The sequence below is a fragment of the Euprymna scolopes genome, chromosome 23 (assembly GCF_053919585.1).
Source record: "Euprymna scolopes isolate OS-2025 chromosome 23, ASM5391958v1, whole genome shotgun sequence".
NCBI lineage: Eukaryota > Metazoa > Mollusca > Cephalopoda > Sepiida > Sepiolidae > Euprymna > Euprymna scolopes.
The window spans coordinates 57,744,381-57,762,613 of NC_136504.1; the positions used below are offsets into that span (position 1 = coordinate 57,744,381).

At 32.2% G+C, this 18,233-nt stretch overlaps 1 protein-coding gene across 3 annotated transcripts in view; it reads left to right on the plus strand.

Annotated features, from left to right (window-relative positions):
• The first annotated feature begins 8,108 nt into the window (after positions 1-8,108).
• LOC145245923 (mitochondrial coenzyme A transporter SLC25A42-like) overlaps positions 8,109-18,233 on the plus strand; it is an 87,290-nt gene continuing 77,165 nt past the window's right edge. Inside the window, exon 1 of one of the 3 annotated variants that reach the window (XM_080107663.1) lies at positions 8,109-8,811. The gene's annotated coding sequence lies outside the window, so the exon portion shown is untranslated. Of the gene's footprint in view, positions 8,812-16,174; positions 16,196-18,233 lie in introns of those variants that run through there. The other 2 variants (XM_080107664.1, XM_080107665.1) reach the window with 2 other exon arrangements.

Here is an 18,233-nt window from a genome sequence, read left to right on the forward strand (position 1 = left end):
GTGTTCTGGGTGCGCATGTCTGGTTTTCACTTTAAAGGAAGTGACGTCACAGCTCGGGTGTGTGTATGCGCATGAATGTGAGTGTGTGTATGAGGCTGTGTATATGCGTGCGTGTGTGTGCGTACGTGCGTACACGTGGGTGTGTATATGTGAGGGAAAACTTGTTCGAACACACACTACACAGCAATCATTGAAGGCTCTACGAGAATTGGTCAGTAATCGGATGATCTCAAAATTTGGTAATGTTGCCTGGCCACCTAGGTTGCCAGATTTATCCATTTGTGATTTTTTTTTTTTTTCTTGTAGGGCTATCTCAAGAGTAAAGCTTACACAAATCAACTAAGACCTCTGGATAATTTAAAACAGAGAATCCATGATGATGCAGCAGTTGATGAGCAATCTCAACAGCAGATTTCTAAGAACCATTTGTACAGGACGCAATCTGCAAGACATATTTTTTTAAATGAAAATTCCATTGATGTTTCTTAAATGGCATGTTTTAAGGTTTCAATAAATAAATAAAATATTTTTCTTTCATCACTCTTAGTTTTATTGGGTTTCTTAAAAAGTTCCCATTTTTTGGTGCCAACCTCTTAAGCTTAAGGAATTTAAATATATAAAAGTTAAGAATTTGAAATCAAATCATGAATATGTAGCAACAATAACAATGCCGGATGAGACATTAAAGAATGGCGTAATTGTCTAATTCTGAAAGAGGTCAAACTTGATAGAACAATGGCGAGTGCTGTTGTACTGTTTTAGATTTATGACAGAGTATAAAAGCCATAGCTTAAATATAAGTGACAACCCGATGTGCAAGGGAGTAGATAGTTGGAAATAGAGCTGATTTTTACATCTGGGAAGCCTGAGGGACGTTACAACCTTCTAAGTGTCTGAGAAATGGGACAGATGTTGAGGGTGGAATTTGGGTCCTAAGGAATTACATAGTGGCATGCGGGTTGACAAACTTTATGTGTTAAATGCAAAGAAAATAAACTTGCAATTAAAACTATAACAAGAAGTCATCTCGTGTGTTGCTTGTATGGTATCTGATCAGAAAAGTCTTTATTCCAACATTCACAAAATGAGTAGGAACCAACAGCCAAGCAGTTACTAAACTGCATGACACAAAAAGGAAATAGAAGAATCCAAAGGATGGCAATGAAGAAACTTAGAGAGGGTTATGTCTCTCTATCTATTTCAATAACTATGAAGTGCATGCACTTGAGATCTTGTTTTTACATGAACTTGTAGGCATATCTATTAAACGAAAGTATGTTACAGGAGCCACATGCCACACAGCATGTGATACAGTCGATTAACTGAGAGAAACATTTGATGAGCAAATAATTTCACGAAATGGGTCTGTCAATTGACCACCTCCTTCATATGATTTATCCCATTAGATTATTTTCTTTGGGAATATGCAATAACCCATGTCTGTGCTGGTAAACCAGACACAATAGATTATTTAGAAGGCAACATTCAGTGAGTTGTTGCTGAAATACAGCCTAATTTGATGCACAGAGTTTGTGAATGAGACCTCCAGATGACAGCATATATGTGTGCAAGCTGTGGGAGCCATATCCCCAAAATTGCATTTGAATTATAAATGCCAAAAATTAATCTTTGGAATAGACCACATATTTGGATAATAAAAATATTTTTTATGTGTTTTATTTTAATTTAAAATTCGCCACTCTAAAAAAAAAAAACCCCCAAAAAACACCCTTTAGAATCAGTAGCAACCAGTGGTCATGGTTATGACTTTATTTGTGTCTTTAGCTGGGGCGTTTTTGGAGGAAGAAACGCATTCAGTCATCACTGGTTTTGCAAATTTGAATCTTATTTTTGTTTACACTTCTGTTCAAGCTTTTCTTTTAAGCCTTTTTGTTAATGTTCTTTCGTTTTGCCCGTTTGTTTGGGGGTAAACATTGCTTTTATGCTAACAAAAATTGAAGTTACAATCTTCATTATTCTGTAGCCCCCTTTTGAGATTTCGCATTGTCATACAGCCTAGTAGTAGCCTCGTTTTCGTGTAATTGCTACTACCGCTGAATCTAAACCGAGAAGACTACCTTTCTTTCCAGTCCAGCAAGGCGCCCCCTCTACGCAGCCATGAAGTACATTAATATATTATTCTATAATTATTTCTTAACCTTATCCATCATGTTAGAAAACAGTGTGTATTTTCTGCCCTCAATTTTTGGGAATTGTAGCTTATTTTCTCTTTTTTTTTTAGGGAGGGTGGGGGGGGCTCTTCATGGAATTAATTCTTCTCTTCTTTCTCTCCCCTTTTCTCCTCTCCTCTCCCTGACACAGAATTTATTCTTTCTAATCCTTTGATTTTTTATTTTGATTCAAATTTTTTCTTACCTAATTAATAAAGAATCTTCCAACACAGTATGTTATCTATGTGGAATTAATTTGAGTTTATTCTGTCTGCCCCATGCATGCTTTCTGGCAGATTTGCCGTTTAGTTGTACAAATATCCTCAAACCATATAATCACTAAAAGGAACTCTTTCGGTCAACACCGGTTTCTCGCTTAATGTCAACAGAATGTAACAGTTGTATATAATCATAATTGTTTAACAAATATGCTGTTTTGAATTCCTTTTTTTTTTATATTTGTTAAACAATTATGATTATATACAACTGTTACATTAAGCAAGAAACCGGTGTTGATCGAAAGAGTTCCTTTTAGTGATTATATGGTTCGAGGATATTTGTACAACTAAACGGCAAATCTGCCAGAAAGCATGCATTGGGCAGACAGAATAAACTCAAATTAATTCCACACACACACACACACACACACACACACACACACACACACACACACATATATATATATATATATATATATATATATATATATATATATATATATATATATAAAAGTTTGACTCATATCCAGGTAACCTACATCTAAAAGTTTCAAGTGTTTAGACCTAAAATTGGTGGAGGAGTTTTGTAGAGTCTGCAAAGGTCAACTCTTTCAACTTTTACCTCTTGGCAGCCAAATTTTCGCCCAAAAATTAATTAAAAGGCTTGCTGCATATCTGAATACCCTTTATGTAAAATTTCAAGTGTTTAGACCCAAAATTGGCTGAATAGTTTGCTAGAGACCGCAGAGGTCAAATCTTTTGAACTTTGATCCCTTGGTGGCCAAATTTTCGACCAAAAAAAAACGATTAAAAAGCTTGCCCTATGTCTGAATACCCTTTATGTAAAATTTCAAATGTTTAGACCAAAAATTGGCTGAAAGGTCAATTTTTTTTTAACTTTGACGCCAATTTTGACCCCTTAACATTTATTGTTTTGGGCCCAAATCAAGTTAAAAAGTTTGATCCATGTCCAAGGAACGTACATCTAAAATTTCAAGTGTTTGACCCAAAATTGGCGGAGGAGTTTGGTAGAGTTTTCAAAGCTCAAATCGTTGAACTTTGATCCCTTCACAGCCAAATTTCTGGTCGAAAACCGATTAAAAAGATTTTCTCAAATCTCAATACCCCTTATGTCAAATCTTGAGTTTGTAGACTGAAAATTGACAGAGTTATTTGGTAGGGAAGCCTACGCACACAGACAGACACACACACAATTTCACTTTTATAGATATATAGATTTAAAATGCAACACATTAAACAATAAAAATAAAATTTTGGTTTAATTTTACAGTTTTAAAATGAATTAATTATTAATTATTTTAATTACACAATGTTTACATCTTAAATTATAAAATGAAACACATTCCACTCTGTCAACCCATTACTGCTGTATTTTATGTTAATGTTTTTGTTAATTAACTGCTGTTTGTGTTATTTCTTTTTGTCCTGTAATGATAAGTCCTGCGAGAACTTAAGAGAAGTTCCTTGTGTAGAATTGAGAGAATATATTGTGAGATAGAGGAAATGCATGTCTAGGTTACTTCTGTTTAGGTGTTAACCGTTAACGTTCAAAGGATCGGGGGTTCTGGCTGTCTGATAATTATAAAATAAAACACATTCCTCATCATGCTTTCTTTTGTAAATAAAATTTCATAGAAATGACTTGAAGATTTTTTTTTTTAAGTAGAATTAGGCCATAGAGTGAATGCGGTATTTTAGTGAGAATGTCTAGCATAAGGTAAATCTAAAACTGTATGATCATCATCCTCCCTCCCCCAAACTATTAAGACTTAATGCCTGAGCAAAAAAATTTGTAATGTTATATTTTAATGGGCAAGACTGGAGTTTAGGTGGAAAAATAATCTCAAACCCTTTATCGCATAAAAGGAACGAAATTACTGTAGTCATCGTTACGTTACCATAAAAACAATGTAAACAATTTTTTAATAATTTAAAAGAATGAATACCTTTTTTATAATGATAAAAAATATTAATAGAAATAGAAATATTAAATTATCGGAACATATAAAATTTAAATATGAATAGAACTTTTCATAATTGTAACCTATGAAAACCTTTTTTTTATTTTAATTAAAAGCAATATAAATAGAACTTTTTTTTTCTAATTTTAAACTATGAAGACCATTTTAAAGATTAAGTTTAAACAATTTGTTTTTGAAAAAACATTGAAATTTATTACATTTTCCTTCTTTCAAAATTAAAATGTACAAAAGGTTTATATTTTTTGTAAAAATTAAAATTGAAAAATGTTCGTGAACAATATTTCTTTCAAAATTATAAAAAAAAAAAAACTTTCTTTTGTTTAAAATTAAAAGTTAAAAACTATGGCCATCACTTTTAACAAATAAATAAAAATTATATTGCTCAATATTCATAAAACTACTTATTCGCAGAAAATTTAAATGCAATATTCGTTTTCAGCATATCCGAAAACCTAACAAAAACCTAAGTTGTAATTTTAAAGGAAAATGTTAAGATGGAAACCAAGTAAAAATTTACCATGTAAAATTATAAAAAAAGTTCGGTACTTATGTATTTATGGTACCATGCTATAATAATAACGTTATTATTTCGAAAGCCATTCTTAACATAGGGAAGGAGGATGTTTTATAACTATTCTGTGCTTCCACCTAACAATTTAATAATAATAAAAAAGATACCGTGAAACTTGAACTTAACCAGAAAACAAACTATTTTAAAATAGCGCGGTACCAAAAATACATAAGCACCAAAGTTCTATTTATGTTGCTAAAAATTAAACATAAAAATACAAAAAAATATGTTTATATTGGTGAAAATTAAATTTTAAAAAAGGTTTATATTGTTTAAAATTATAAAAAGTTCTATTTATATTGTTTCAAACTAAAAAAAAAAAGAAATAGATAGGGGGCGCTTCTACACTATCAGAATAAAAAATTTGTAGTCGATAAATGTAGTTTTCACAGAAAAAAACAATGGTTTCTACTGATTTTTTTGTCAATCCTAATAAATTACAATGTTAGTTTCCAAATTATGCAGTCGAAATTACATGGATATTACTGAATTATTAAACTAAACAACTGTAACCGTGTAAGCAGGTGAAAACCTGCAGCCATTTTTTTTTAATCGAAACAGAAAATTACCTCCTTTTTTTTTTTTTTTAAACTTTCCCGTGGCAGCGCTTATGTCAACGGGTCATCAAATCTAAGGGAGATAACCAATATAGACATAGCAAAAATAAGCATATTTTACAAGATATAATTTGTGACGCTGAAATAATCAGTAGAACAATGAAAGAATGTTAAACGAAAAAAAAAAATAAATAAATAAATACATAAAATGATTACACGATTACTGTAGCCGAGTTCCGGAAATTGCTTAATCAGTTTACGGAAAGGAAACAAGTGAGCGAAGTTAATCAACAAACTTAAAATATAACAATGTTAAGTAACAAAATAAACTTATTAATTAACGTACACAAAAAAAAGTAAGCTATTACAATGTAACGATGTTAATCCACAAATTAAATAAGCTTGTTTGAAACGATGGTACCGTAAGGTAAGGACTAAGGGAAAAATATTATATAATATTATTATGTATAATTATTGCCAGCAGGGAGCAATATGTGATGATTTCTCATTTCCATTAATTAACAAGTTTATTTAATTTTTGTTGTTGATTAATATCGTTTGTAACGGGTTGTTTACTTTTGTTTTATTAATAAATTTGGTAAATACTCAGATACGTTACAACAGAACACCGACCACTCTAATTTGTTTTTGTAAAGGTAATCGAGGTCGTTGACAACGAATCTGATAATCAAACCCGGGGCAAATTTACCGTTTGCATGGTATTAACCCCTGAACTACTTGCCGCCATTTTACAGCTTCCGTTTACGCTACGCGCGGTGGCAATTTGTGTCTTCACGTAGCAAACTGTCTTTTCACATGGCGCGGGGGGGGGGGGGTAATGTCGGAAAAACTTTTTTTCTTCTTTTTTTTCAGAACAGAATTATTATTTTTTATTTTTTTATTGGCGGATAATTTAAAATTCGAGAAAAAATTTGTTTAGAACAAAATTTAAAAAAATAAATTATAGTACTTTGGAGGGGGGGGGATTTTTTTTTTATAGAACTTGTGTGGCTTGACAGGTGCTTCCGCAGTTTAATTAACCGTTTTTCCGTAAGTAACGCGCCGACATTTACCGATTGGAATACATTTTAATATTTTTAAGAGATTTTACAGTTTTCTGTTTACATTGAGGGGGGGGGGTGTTGGCACACGCGCGCCCCAACACCACACTCGCCTCCTCCCCCAATGTAAACAGAAAAAGATGCTTGTGCAGTTTAATTAACCGTTTTTTCCGTAAGTAACACGCCGATATTTACCGATTAGAACACCATTTAACATTTTGTAGGAGCGGGGGGTGTTCTTTCGTTGTTCTACTGATTATTTCAGCGTCCCAAATTATATCTTGCAAAATATGCTTATTTGGGTTTGTATTACTGTACACATAGATTCGAAAAAGGGGTCAAAAAACAAATATATAACAAATAAAGATTATCAAAGGCAAGATAAGTTACTTTTCTACCAAACTGGATACATTTTTTGTGTTTTTATTCAATGTAACATGTGTATTCAGCTTGAAAAACATGCAGAGTTTACCGATGTATTGGAAAATTCAAAATGGCGCCCGACACTCTCTTTAACATGGTAAGTTTGGGAAAAGGTGTTATAAATAATAAACTAGACAAAATACTATCTAAAAAACACCGAATATATGTCAACGGTAACATATATTGAGCGAATTTCTAGCAGTATTTTGTCTCGTTTATTTTTTATAACATCTTTTTCTGAACTTACCGTGTTAAAGAGAGACTCGGGTGCCATTTTGAATTTTCCAATACATCGGTAAACACTGCATGTTTTTCGAGCTGAATAAACATGTTACATTGAATAAAAACACAAAAAATGTATCCAGTTTGGTAGAAAAGTAACTTATCTTGCCTTTGATAATATTTATTTGTTATATATTTGTTTTTTGACCACTTTTTCGAATCTATGTGTACAACCCCGCTTATTTTTGCTACGTCTATGCCGGTTATCTCCCTTAGATTTAATGATCCGTTGACATAAGCGCCGTGTAAATAATTTTCCACCTTATCGATTTTCGTAATTTTGGTGTATCTTAAAAATACGAGGAAAACATAGATACCATTGTTTTCATGTAAATTTCGTTCTGATAGTGTAGAAGCGTCAAAAAAGTTTATTTAAAATAAATAAAAACTGTTTATTCTTTTAAAACAGTTGAAAAAAATTTTAAAAGTTCTGTATATATTGTCAAAAAATAAGTGTTTATTCCCTTTTTTTTTTTTTTTTTCCATAATGTTTATTTTTGTAAAAGTTCTGCTTATTTAAAACTGATAACTTCTGAAATACCGATATCATTGCTTTTATATTGTTGGCATAGTAACTTAACGGTGATTAGGGAATTTTGTTCCCTTTATGTAATAAAGGGTTCGAGATTATTTTTCCACCTAAACTCCAGTCTTGGCCACCATTCTGCAGAATATCAAAGATTTTGAGAAGAAAACGAAAAATATAGAAAAAAAGAAAAAGAAAGTAACAATAATGGAAAAAGAAGAAAAAAAGGAAGAAAAATAAAAACAAGAAAAGTGAAAAAGAAGAAAAAAAAGTAAACCTCTCTTAGTTGAGCATGCGCAGTTGGGTAAAAAATCATATCAAGAGAGGATAACTCTATTTTCCTCGTCTCCGAGTAATAAACAAGTAATGTTTCTTCCCAACAGACCCGACATCATTAGTATTATTTACTGTAATCTTAAACGAAAAAGAATATTTGAATTATGAGTTTGTTGGCAGTCATGCAAGCAGTTTGATTTATTGTTTAAAAAAAAAAGAAAAAACGGAAACGTCAATCGGATTTTGATTTAAGTCGGAAACCGTCGCTTTCGTATGACTTTTTGTCGTAGCCGTGTTCTATTTGGGTGATTACAACCAGATAAAAGAGAGGTAAAGTCACCCCTGAGTACATATACCGGTACCGTCCAGGAAGAAACTGTACACCTTCTTCAACCAATGCCTTGAAAGAACCTCTAAAGAAATCTCTAGCGAAAAAGTACCTATGGAATTTGTAGACGAGTAAGATATATTTATTTTATTTTCTGTTTATGCGTTCTCGTTTAATCGATCAGGACGCGAGTTATTTTATTTATTTATTTTTTATAAATGACACAAAATTAAAACAAAATAAGAACGAATACTGAATCAAAACAGATATTTATAACAACTTCAACAAGGCTATCCACGCGAGATAAACTTCAAACATTATAAAAACATGCGAGCTTCAAAAATGCTGGATTTAACCACGTGACATTTTCTGCTACGGGTCGGATCACCGAAAGGGTAAAAAAAAAAAAAAGTCTACAATTTGACTTGATTTATTTTCTTGAATGTTGTGTTTTAACGTAGTTAAATGTGCTTGTATAGATTAGCTACCATGGCTATAGGTATTGGCGCTGAGCTATCTTGTAACGAGTTACTTAACATCCCCAAAAAGGGGTCACAAGTTTAATTTTGTGTGGTGGTGACTGGTGACCGTCACCACACCACACAAAATTAAACTTTGGTTTCTATGAGTGAAATTGAAAAAGAAAAACTATTCACTGATTTATTTGCATCACATTTTGTTAATGGCAACCTTTACAAACAGCTGCCTTTTGCGTGATATTTACGCGGTTGCAATACATTTTTGTATTGCAATTGTTTTTATTCAGCATACTGGCGACCATGGGGGCAGATTTTATATAAGCACCGTAGTTTTAACAAACAGATCACGTAAGGAGACAGACTGGAACAAATTCCCGTCTACTTATGTGATAAAAAAAAAAAAAAAAAAAATGAACATTCGGTAATTTTTTAGCTTAACAAACATAACCTTGATTAACCCCTAACAAGTTCGGGTGTCAATACGGAAAAATGTAAAATATCTTGGTGCGTATGCACTTATCTCACCATGCTATCTTTTTTTTAAATAGTATTTTCAAGTTAAGTTGAAGTTTTACGATATCTCTTTGTTAAATTGTTAGGTGAAAGTACAGAATAGTTACAAAACACCTTCCCATGTTAAGAATAGCTTTCTAAATAACGTTATTTCAGCACAGTAACATAAGTACATGAGTACCAATATTTTTAACTCTTCAATCAATGAAGGAAAGAAAGGGCCATGATTGTTTACGTATTTTTTAATAACTTTTAAATTATAGAAATTTAAAAAGAATGGTGTGCTTCAACAGAATTTGAACAAAACTAAACCTAAAATTTAAGCTGGGATTAAAAAAGAAAAACTGATTTAATTTCTATAAAATTAAATGAATAGCAATGTTAAGGGGCTCCTGCAGTCCTGCATGGCTTGGAGTAGAAATGCACAAGCATTCTCTCTCAATATTTCTTTGTTGGGTACCGTAAACGCAAGGTGTGCCTCAAGGAGGGGAGAGATCATATAATTCTAAATTCACCGAATTCTAAACTGTTGGTGTTGCTAGACTTGCATCCCATTCCTACGCAGTGAATACTGAGTACATACTTGAACCCCACTCCAAAAGATGGTGCTAGTGCACTTAGTGATCCGCGCTATTTTTTAAATCGTATTTCCAAGTTTAATTAAAGTTTTGATATGTTAAAGTTTTTATTCAATTGTAAGATCAAAGTACAAAATAGGTACAAAACACCCTCCCCTCCCCATGTTAAGAATGGCTTTTTAAATAATAACGTTATTATTTCAGCACGGATCAATAAGTGCACTAGTACCCAAAAAATTAAACATGTGAGAAAAAAATGATGCTATGAGTTCCCGGTTTTTTGATTAAATATCGGACAACTCTTGGTCTTCGTACTTTTTTATTTTCTGAAATAAAAAAGATCATAGGGTAAATTTATACAAACACCGTGACAGCGAATTAACCCTAACCCTAAACCCTAACCCTAACCCTAAACCCTAACCCTAACCCTAACGCTGTCACGGTGTTTGTATAATAATACCAAAAAACGACCCTGGTGTCTAACTTTGTCCCGTGGGGAGGCATTGTAAATAGGAGCACACGCAACAGCGCAACAGTGTCGCAACACATACCTTTTATAATGTTCCTATTTACGTGCCTAAAAAAAAAAAACAGTTAGCTCGGTTTTTAATCCGGGGAAAATCCAGCTTCTCAAAAAGGGGCAGTCTGGATAGGAACAAAAATAAATATTGTCTCAGTCATGCAGGACCTCTTCTCCACTGACCGAGGACAGAAAAGATGGAAGGTAGCATCAAACCTTAAAATAAGGGGCCCACCCCATAAAAATGCGTGTTTTTATCCCCCCCCCCCCGACGATTATCATAGATAGACTTAAGTATCATATTAGCAGAAAAAATTCTGAAAGAAAAAAAAAAATGATTTTAAGAGGGGGTTCCAATCACATGACATGTCACTAAAGAAATGGACAGTAAGTCAGTCACTAAGTCAAGTAACGTTATTTACGAGAAAGTGAACCCCCTTCTTAAAAGTCATTACATTTTATTTCTGTTAATATGATGCTTAATCTATGATAATTGGCGGGAGGGGGGGGGGTGTAAAATACGCATTTAGGATAAGGAAATTAAAATGGAGTTGCGCAAGAACAGAAATTAGTTGTCTTGTTTAAGTAGATAAGTTTATTTTGTTCAAAGTATCGATTTTGGTAAGATTTTTATTTTACAATTTTTGAGATTATAAAAAATGGAATTAATACAAGTAAAAAAAATATTGCTTTGTATGGATTTTTTTTTCTTTTTTAGAGTAACACAATTTTTTTTTTTAAATGTCAGTTTTGAACAGGAAAAAGTCATGTTTTATATAAAAATACACATATATTTACTTTTTTTTTTTTTTTTTTTTTTTTTTTTTCGTAAAATTTTCAAGCTAGATTCAAGTAGCCGTTCAGCCCAGAGCTTTGCTTGGGCCCTATGTACTGTTCATGACTTTGTGTGTGAGTATGTATATATATATATATGTGTGTGTGTATTAAAAAGTTGGACTCGAGTCCAGGTAATCTACATCTAAAATTTCAAGTGTTTAGACCCAAAATTGGCGGAGGAGTTTGGTAGAATCTGCAAAGATCAGCTCTTTCAATTTTAACCTCTTGGCAGCCAAATTTTCGCCCAAAAACTAATTAAAAAGCTTGCTGCATGTCTAAATACCCTTTATGTAAAATTTCAAGTGTTTAGACCCAAAATTGGCTGAATAGTTTGCTAGATATCACAAAGGTCAAATCTTTTGACCTTTGACCCCTTGGTGGCCAAATTTTCGGACAAAAACCGAGTAAAAAAACTTGCCCTTATGTCTGAATACCCTTTATGTAAAATTTCAAATGTTTAGACAAAAATTGGCCGAGTAATTTGGTAGACCGCAGAGGTCAAATTTTAAAAAAACTTCGACCCCTTCTTAACATTTATTGTTTTGGGCTCAAAGCAAATGAAAAAGTTTGATCAAGTAACATACATCTAAAATTTCAAGTGTTTAGACCCAAAATTGACGGAGGAGTTTGATAGTTTTCAATAGTCAAATCGTTGAACTTTGACCCCTTGACAGCCCAATTTTTGACTGAAAACTGATTAAAAAGATTTTCCAAAATCTCAATACCGCTTATGTCAAATCTCGAGTCTGTAGACTGAAAATTGACAGTAGTTTGGTAGGGAAGTGTATACACACAGACAATTTTACTTTTATAGATAGATAGATTTTATGGTATCTTTTGTTTATTAAATCGTTAGATGTAAATGCAGAATAGTTCAGAAAGCCCCTTCTTTCCTTCCTCCACATGTTAAGAATGGGTTTCTGAATTGTGTCAGTATGATCCGTATTCTGTGGAAGTACCCTTGATTGTTATATCCACATCCCATTTAACCTCCGATCTTCTTCAGGTGCATCTTTTTGAGCGCATAATTCTATACAATTCTTGGCGGTAGATTGTCCTTTTTCTGTCTAGCATGACCAGGTAGAAGTATTATGTAAACGCCGGGTGGAAAGCATTTCTTCAGTTATCTATCTATTGAGCCATCTAATTGTCTATCTAGCGGAGTAAACAATAGATTGACTCATGGGAAACACTAAGTTGAGTGAGTGTGCAGGTGCAGAAAGGATGAAAGTGTCATGCTGTGACAGGTATCAAACTGAGTGACCAATCAAGTTGCACCAGAAAGTATCCGAATGGGGTTCGGATGTGACTTGTCAAGGGTTCCAGTTTAAATAAGCCAAGTTAATTTTAATGAGGTGGTTTTTGAGACGCCAAAGAGACAAGATGGGTAAAACAAGTCTACCCAAAAGGGAGCGATAGTCTCAAAATGGAGACAGAAACCCAAGCTAAAAATCATTATTCATTCCAGTTTTGCTGTGACAAAATGCCTGGGTATGAATAAAAAAAAAATATATATATAAAAACAATATCATTCGTCTTGATTCCCTGTCTCAAAAGCATCTTTGTTAAAGCAGGTTCCCCTAACGATGATCGAATCTCCCAGAGGCACTTACAGAAGTTGGGTATGTTGTCAACGCCATTGAAGAGTACTGTCCGCACACGGGAAGTTTTATTTTTTTAGATGAGGGGGGCATTTTTATTTCTCGCTATTTTATTTTTTTTTATTTTTGTGCTCCTATTTATAATTTAATTTTTGGAGGGGGCATGGGGAAAGGAAGTAGTGGCCGCTCTCCTTCGTGCCACCCCCTCCCATTAAAATTATAAATCGAATGAAGATGAAAAAATTTAAGTACCAGATTTCCAAGTTCGACAAGATGAATCTGAAGAAGGTCAGAGGTTACACAACTGAAACGTTGTGAAAATAATATCCAAGATGAATAATACTAATTTAAGTATATGTTATGGCAACATAAATCATTTTAAAAGGAATACCAGGGTATGTTTTACTTTGGACAGTAGAACGAAAGTTGTAAAGAAACAAATATATAAGAAATAACTGTTACCAAAGACAAGATAAGTCACTTCCACGTATCTGGATAAGTTTTTGTTGTTTTAACTAATTTTAAAGTGCATTTTAAGTGTGAAACGCAATTTGTTGAAAAATTTTTTTTTAAATCCACAAAATTAATGTCGCTGATATTTATTTGGATTTCTACCATTTTTCGTCCTAGTTTTTGACCCATTCTCAGGAGTCCAAACGAGAAAGCATCTGGGCACCATGTTTGTTTTTCATTTTAACAAACGCCCAGCACAACTTACGTTTCATGCTTAAAACATGCTTTAAAATCAGTTAAAACACCAAAAACTTATCCAGGTAGGTAGAGGAGTAATTTATCTTACCTTTAGTAACATTTATTTGTTTCTTTACCACTTCTTCCTTCTGCTATTCATTGTAAAACATAATTTAATAGAAAAATATAAACATGTTAAGTTAGCGTAAATATTGGTTGTGAGTAAAGTAATATGGTCAAGCATTTTTTTATTTCAGAAAGTGAGAAACCAGATCAGGCTTGGCTAATTAAAAGCGAGTTTCTTTGATATGACGGTTATCTTGCACCCAAGGGTGCACGGTAAAATGGCACCACTAAAAATGACCAAAGTGAATAAATAGGTAAAACTGGCACTTTGACAACAGAAGCTTATGACCATTCGAGAAGTGCAAGCTAAGCTCCCATTCCCTTCATTTAAGATAGGGTTAAGCCTCTTCGCTTTAGTTTGACAAAAGTTTGGTTAGGTTCAAATTCTGTAGAAGCACCTAAAAGAATAATAGTTTTATTTAATAATTATTTTATAATAAATATTTATGTAATCTGACTTGTGCATGCCTCTCGTCTCTACCTCTTGGATATGGTATAAAAATGTTTTTAACCCACTAGGTTTTGTACAGTTTCCTGAGCTCCAACTTTTTTTTTTTTTTTTTTTTTTTTTTTTTTTACAATATTTTTGAAAGTCGTCCTCTCCTTTTGATTGTCTAGCCTTAATTAAAACCTACATCACTTCCGGTTTGGCAGTGGTCGTAACAGCAAAGACGTCAGGTTTTTTTCCCCCGTTCTTTTTCTCCTTCGCAGTACGGGTTCGATCCTACCTTCCTACTACCACAATTTTTTTTTTTTTTTTTTTTTTTTTTCTCAACAAACACATCCAAACACCCGGGAAATGCTGGGTTGAAATGCTAGTGTGTATGTATGTATATGTATATGTATATATATATATATATATATACACACACATAAAATATGCACCAAGTGCGCTTGAAAGCGTAATATTAGGAAAATAAACAAATATTTTACTTGTTTGAAATTTATCACAAATATATTTATGAGGTATCCTCCATCTTCATTGTGTGTTTTTTTTTTTTTTTTTTTTTCTTCCTTGCCATCCTAATATTATATATTTGGCTTTCAAGCGCACTTGGTGCGCATTTTATTTTATTCAAATTAAAACAACGTTTCTATATGAACTCTCATTCTTTTATGTTATTCGTGTTGCCTATGCGCAGTTCAAACATTTCAAAATACAACCACTACAAACACGCTGCTCTTTACAGACTTCTTCCTCCAAATTTACAACATGGCAAGGAAGAAGAAAAGAAAAAAAGAAACACCACATTGAAGATGGAGGATGCCTCTGAAATATATTTGATAAATTTCAAACAAGTAAAATATTTGTTTATTTTCCTAATATTACGTTGTATTTTGCTATAATTCTTGCCTTCTAAATTTCAAGAGCAAATGCCTCCACCGTTACAAAATAGCCATCATCAAAAACCTCCTCAACCAAGCAAAACCTCTCTCTTCCAAAAAAAGAAAATACTACTCATCTAACTAAAAAATATCAAATATCTTCATCAACAACGGATTCCAACGCATAAACTGAACGCTTCACAAGTTAAACAATACCCATACTAACAGTAATATACAACATCATAACTTTAATACAATCAACCTATTCTACTGCAATCAAATGCATCCGGGCTTTAAGTTAGTAGAAATCGCTATAAAAAACATCATCCATAGATACATCTCCCCCATTGACAAATATAACATTAGATTCATCATTTACTATAAAAAATTTTAAACTCAAAACTTAATTATTAAAAATTATTAAAAACTCAAAATTTAATTATTAAAAACTAAAACCACTTGAACACATCAACGTCGACTATCAGTTTAAATGCCCTTTGGAAGAATGTAACTCCTATAAGAATGCAACTAATAGTTACATCAAACATACCACTACCATATTATCCCATCATCTTACCTGCTATAATGTTGGATCTAATGCCATATTCCAATACTTACATAAAAAGCATCACTACCCCCCCCCTCGAATTTCAGTAAAAACGATCAGTAAAATATGCTTAAATATATTTTGATTAATGCAGATTTTGTATTTATTATTATATTGGACTCAATATATAATAATGATTTTAAAGATGATAAAAAAAATATACTTGTGCTCCACCACCGAGAATCGAAACCAAAATGTTTAGCTTTCAATTTATTTTTTCCTCTGCCATTAATGACTGAGCTTTGACATGTTTGTTGCAAGGCTAAAAATTAAAACATGAACTAATAGCTATTACGTTATGCATGCATATTTGTAATGCCAGCGTTTGACCTTCACCTTGCAAATTTCATTTTTTCTTTTTTTTTTTTTTTTTTTTTTTTTAAATTTTCACTTTTGTATCAATTTTCCAGAGTTAAGACCCAAATATAAAGTTCCACATGGATTTAAATACCTTATATATGAAGCTTCATGTCTGTAGACTAAACACTCTATGAGGAGTTTGGTAGGTAACATTTTTTAAACAAAAATATATACATGTACATAAATATATATGGAAAGAATTTTGTGTTTACTATAAACTTTTTATGCAAATATTACGCAAGTATAAATCAAGTAGCATATCTGCATGAATATGATTGCACATAATAGATGATCATCCCATAAGAAAACCGGAAAAACTAGTAGGGAATTAATTAAAATGAATATTTAAAAGAATATGCAAATTAGCTAGATCTTTTGTCACTGAATGCAATTCCATGATCCATATATAAGAAAGTTGTATTTTCTTTTTAAATAAATAGAAAAAAGGATTTTTAATATAATTATCAATGCACAAAAAAAAACATTTATAGAAATATATATATATATATATATATAACCCAATAATATTAAAATATTTTAAACGAATTGGGAAAATATTGAAATTGTCCAATCACTATATATATATATATATGTGTGTGTGTGTGATGGGACGGTTTCAATATTTTTCCTGATTTTGATTTATTTAAATATTTACCTATAAATTTTTTGGAGGGCAGGGGGACGCTCGGATTACCGTAAATACCCATGTAATATATGCATATATTTTTCAGAAACGTAAAAATACATTTGTGGGTGAGAGTGAACTATAGATTTTAGTTTTACTGATAGTTAAAAATACATAATTATTATAAAATACGCATGAAGTGCGCTTAAAAGTCAAATCACAACGCAATACTAGAAAAATAAAAAAAAATATTTTACTTGCTTGAAATTTATAATTTATATTAAAAGTAAAGATCCGCGCGTTGTATCTCAGCAGTTGTATTTTGAAATGCTGGAACCGTGCATTGGCAATGCGAGATTAACGTGAAGGGTGTGAGTTCCATTATAGAAACGTTGATTTAATTTGAATAAAATAAAATATACATCAAGTGCACTTGAAAGCCAAATCACAATGCAATATTAGGAAAATAAACATATTTTACTTGTTTAAAATTTATAGTTTATTAATATACTAGCCTGGGTGCCCGGTGTTGCCCGGGTGTTTATAGGTGTGTGTTGAGCAAAAAAAAGTTGTAGTAGGCAGGCAGGCTCAAACCTGTATGCGAAGGTGGAAAAGAAAGTGGAGGTGTGTGTAAAGGTATTGGATGAGCAAAAAAAAAAAAAAAGAATTACGAGCGCAGAAGGAGGGAAAGAAAGTGAAAAATATAATGTGACATGTTAGCTGTTGCACCCATCGCCAAACCGGAAGTGACATAGGTTTAAATTAAGGCTAGACAATCGAAAAGAGGAGATGACTTTTAAACATATCGGCAAAAAAAGCGACAACCCCCCCCCATGCTCCTCGTAGTTGAGGGTGAAAGAATTAATGTTTTTGGCAAATTTTTCGATATTCGTCGTCCCAAGGGTCAAGCTTCAAAACGAAAGTATATATAAACGTACATACATACATTTAAACAGACAGATGAAATTTATTATATATTTCGGAGCCAAACTCCATCCTCAGTATGTTTTCTTTCTTTTTTTCTTCTTTCTTGCCATGTTGTAAAGTTGGAGAAAGAAAAGTCTCTCAGCGGTTGTATTTTGAAATGTTAGAACGTGGCATTGGCTACGCGAGATTAACGTCAAGGGTGGGAGTTCCATTATAGAAACGTGGATTTAATTTGAATAAATAAAATATGCATTAAGATTTTTTTCTCTAACTTTACAACATAGCAAGAAAGAAGAGAAAAAAGAAAACATACTGAAAATGGAGTTTGTCTCCGAAATATATTTATAAACTATAAATTTCAAGCAAGTAAAATATTTGTTTATTTTCCTAATATTGCGTTGTGATTTGGCTTTCAAGCGCACTTGATTTTTTATTAAAATTAAATTAACACTTCTATAATGGAACTCACATGCTTGACATTATTATTTCATCATTAGTTAAGTCTTAAACAAGGAGAAACGAAAAGCAATTGAAAGAATCGTTTCTGGTATTTAAAAATTGACACAATTTTATCTGATTATGATACCCCAAAATGTTTCAATTTTTTGTTTTTGATTCTGATTAATCA